Source organism: Coptis chinensis, chromosome 6 (genome assembly GCF_015680905.1).
Source record: "Coptis chinensis isolate HL-2020 chromosome 6, ASM1568090v1, whole genome shotgun sequence".
NCBI classification, from domain to species: Eukaryota; Viridiplantae; Streptophyta; class Magnoliopsida; order Ranunculales; family Ranunculaceae; genus Coptis; species Coptis chinensis.
In genome coordinates this window covers 84,549,173-84,553,938 of record NC_141461.1, presented here as the reverse complement: position 1 = coordinate 84,553,938, position 4,766 = coordinate 84,549,173, and positions in this window count along the sequence as shown.

The following is a 4,766-nucleotide window of genomic DNA, read 5'->3' as shown; positions in this document are numbered from 1 at the left end:
TTTTCCTGACACTATATATCCTCTTTGTTAAGCAAATTTGTTATGTTTCGTTAGTTTTTTTTGGGTCTTAATATTATGTCGTTACTTAAGCTTGATTTTTAAGTATTTAGAGGTGTTTACTATTTACCTTAGCTGAAATGTGGATTTGACTTCAATGTTTAATGCTTGAAGAGGGTTGTAGTAAGCTATTGGCTTGAAAAGAGGATGTAATAAGAAACATAGAGTCACCATATGTAACTAAGTATAACCTGAGAAGCCAAAAAAATTATGGATAAGATGTGAATTTTTTGTAGGAACGATTGCAAGTAAGCTTCCTGTTGAATTGAAAGCTTCCAAGGTTTTGATTTCTTATATTTTTAAGAGTGAATTAGATTTCCACCCCCAGCAACTTTGCCAATTAGACTTCCACCCCCAGTTCTTTCAATATTAGACTTCCACCCCTAACTTCACACCAAAATACATTCCGTCTGTTTGCTGCATGTGCAAGTACACATCTACCCCTCACCAGGTAAAATGACAAATAAACCCTTTGACTCCCCCAAGATCAAAACTCATCCAATTGCCACGTGGCATCATCACACCCATCTAACTCCATCTAATCCAATGAACCTAAATTTTTTCCCTCAATGACGTCCACTACCCCTGCCCACCTAAAATTCCCAAAATAACCTCACTCAAGTTTTCTCAATGGCCACGTGTCATCATCCTAACGAAATCTATCAACGGTGGAGAACAAAACATGCACAACACGTCTCATCAGAGAACATTTTCAGTGGCACATGTTACTCTTCTTAGCTAAGCTAAGCTAAGCTCAAGAAAAAAATCGTTGAATCATCCTAAGTAAAGCTCCAACATTTTCATTGTGAACTCCAACATGATGTAAAGCTCCATCTTGACAAACCCAACTTTATCTAGTTTACTAGACAAATCCATATGAACAAGAACTCAAAGCAAGTACACTGAAGCAAGTAAGTAGGTGGTAGCTGGTTTACTTACACGTGATCTTACAAAAACTTCAAGGTAAGTTGCTTAAATTTCGCACCTTTAATCAGTTTTAACATGTTTTTAGGTGGTTTAAAGTGTGTCAAGTGAGAAATGTAAAAATTTTAGTTCAGTGTTTAACTTTCATGATAATGTTATTGTTAAAAACCTATGTTTGAGTACAATCTATTTAAGTTTTTGTCATTGTAACATGAGTTATTGTTTATATAGTTGAAAACGTGTATAATGGTGGAATGTTTTGTTTTATAAATATGTTTGATTCAAGCTGGATATTTTGTTTGTTTGGTTGTTATAATAATCAGATGGAAAGGAACTGTTTGGCTAAAAGAAACTTGATCCTTCATTATCATGGGACATTTCAAGAGGCACCTGATGGTTCACTATATTCCCAAGATAATTATCGAGGTGGTGTTATGGAGAAAATGAGGAATGTGGACGGGGATAGGATAAATTTTATGGATTTAGTAGATGATATAAAGGAGAACTATTTGTTTGATATTAGTGTAGGATTTGAAATATTGTACACTTTGAATGGTGAGAAGGTGTATGTTAAGAATGACAATGATTTGATGCAAATGTGGGCTAAAATGGAGGTAGATATAAGGGGGTGGAGTCATGTATTTGTTGAACTTGAAGGGGAACTTATAGAGCTAGTTGAAACTATGATTGTGCCAACTCCACAAGTTAGAACTCCAAAGTGTAGGAAGCCTACCAAAATGCAAAGAAAATGAGTACAAGGAGAAGAAGTATCACTAAGAATAAGTCTAGCATTAAAGATAATGATGATTTTTACTCAAAGAAGTGTATTGGTGCATTAGATGATTCTAATGGAGAGGATGACTGGAATGAGGATTTACCACCAATAGCACCTCTAAGTTCAGGTCCACAAGTTGATATATTAGCTCCACAAGCTGATATATTACCTCCACCACCACATACAACCAATGCATCTACTCCACATATTTCAGTCCATCCTTTATATCGATTCCACAACACCCATTTCACATGCACCAACACCTTTTTCACCTCCACCACCACCACCACCAAGACCCATAGATGAGATTGAGGATGATGAGGGGTATAAGAGTACACATTCTTCTGAGGATGAGGAGGACCATGTCATTGCAAACAAAGTAGACTTTGTTGACTTCATTGTAGGGACTGACAGTATTATTGATATAGATGAGGGAAGTAAGCAGTCTGTGAACAAACCATTAATTTGGGAGGTGGGAATGGAGTGGCCTAACATTGATGTTTTGAGAGATGATATACAAGATTTTTGTATAGGAAATAAGTTTCTTTGGTGACTTAATCAAGAATGACCCATTAAGAATTAGAGTGGTTTGTTTAGGGAAGACGTAAATAAGGTACAATGTCCATGGGTAGCTTATTTCGGAGAGATGAAGATGGATTCACAATGAGATCGAATATAACTGAAGCCAATACATACTTGTCGCTGATTGTGATATGTTGAATGAGAATGGCCAATGCAAATTGGGTAGTCGAGAAAAATTCAAGATCAAATGAAGGTTAGTTAATTATAAGTGTGTGGAGTTTAATTATCTCATATTTGTCTTTTTACATTGTACTAATGTAGTAACTCTTCTATTGTTTTGTCAAGGTTCATTTCAAAACCATGACTCCTGTTTTTCATAAAAAGAAGTCATGAGGGTTTTTCATGTCAATATAAGTTATTGGACACTTGGAATGCAAGATTCAAGTCTTTACAACAGATTTATGGTGATTATGAGGAAAGCTACAACATGATCCAGTGCTATGTAACATGGTATACACTTTATAAATGTTTACACTTTGTGATTTCAACCGGCCAAATTGATTGTCTTGAATAATTGCATGTTTGTTGCTTGCTTGTAGATTCATGAGAGTAATGGTCTATCAACTATTGCAAAATACTCAAGAGATGTTGACACCGCCAGGTTTGAAGGAGTGTGTATTTCATTTGATGCTTGTATTCAGGGTTTTTCGGTTGGTTGTAGGCCATTAGTGGGGTTGGATGGTTGTTTCCTTAAAGGGAAATATGGAGGCCAGGTGCTTAGCATGGTTGCTTTAGATGGAAATAATGGTTTATTTCCATTGGCTATATACATTTGTAGATCTGAGTGTAAGCAGTCATGGAGTGAGTTTTTGAGTATCATGGGTGAGAAGCTAGAACTACACCCTGGCCTGTTACCTTTATTTTCGATGTGCAAAAGGGTTTGATTCAAGCCGTTAAGTGCATATTTCCTAGAGCACAACATAGGTTCTCCGTTTCAAACACATGTATAAGAACTTCAAAAAGTTGTTCAAGGGTGAGTATATGGAACAACTTGTATGGGCTGCCTCAAAGGCATATAAAAGGAAGACTTTGAGAGGTGGATGGAAGTGATAAAAAGAAAACATTGAAGCACATAAGTGGTTGCAAAAGGAGGAATATGAAACATGGGCTAGGTCTCATTTTCTTTGAGGAACTTAAAGTGAACAAGTAAGTAGTAATTTCTCGTGAGTCTTTCAATAGTTGGATCTTGAACCGAGAGACCTTCCAATTACTCGTTTACTTGACAAATATCACATTTTGTTGATGAGTTTAAGGTACAAGAGAAAACAGGCTTGTAAAGAATGGGATCAAAATGGATTGGTCCCTAGAGTGAATAAACATATATCCAAGATGATTGAAGTATGTCCCCACTACACATTTGAAGGTTCAGATGATCATCTTTTTGTGGTGAAAAATTACCATGGTGATAGGTGGGCTGTCAATATTGTGGACCACACTTGTGAATGTAGGGCATGGCAGATGACTGGGATTGTGTGTGTTCATGCGGTGAGAGTGCTCTTACCAAGGAGAGTTGAGTGGGTTGAGTACTGCAGCTCTTACTTTTGGGTCTCAGAGTACAAGCTAGCTTACACAAGTAATGTCAAACCCATGAAAGATGTCAAAGATTGGCCTAAATATGTAAGTATGTATTTATATATGAGTTTTATATATTTGCCAAGTTTAATGTTCTTCAAACAAATTTATGTTCTTTAAACAAATTTGTAAAGTGTTATATTTTCTTAGGATCCAACCAAACATGTGAAACCACCTCCTTTGGTGAGGGGTATTGGAAGGCCTAGAAAGGAGAGAATGAATTTGAGGATGAAAATGAAAATGGGCATGTCTATAAAAAGAGGAAAATGACTTGCAGCAAATGTCAAGGAGAAGGGCATAATGCAAGGTCATGTAAGGGTCTTGCTGCATCAGAAGTATCAAGCAATGGAAGTAATGGAAGCAATGCAAAGAAAACAACATCAAGACTGAAACCTAAACCTTAGACAAGGTCTAGAACTGTGACAGGAGAGTCCACTGTCATGGACAGGGAAAAGTAAGTTGTGATTGTACTAGGTTAGTCATTGTTACTAAAATGATACCAAATCTAAATTGTTTTTGTCTTGTTTTGTAGAAAAATTGTGCGGAAGACTCAGAGTGGTATTAAAAAGTCAAAATACAAGGCATTAAGAAATGGCAGTGATGCTCCTGCAAGTGACCCTATAGCAGAACCACCAAACAATGCACCAGTTAGAGTGGCACCACCAAGACATGAATACCCAAGGAAGAGCCAAAGCAATGGACATACCTTTTTCAAAGTACCGAACAGCAATGACATACTATGGGTGACTTGATCATGAAGCAAGGAGAGGGGCAAAGGAATAGTGTAAGTGTTTTACATGCTGCTATGGGTGACTTGATCATGAAGCAAGGAGAAGGGCAAAGGAATAGCGTAAGT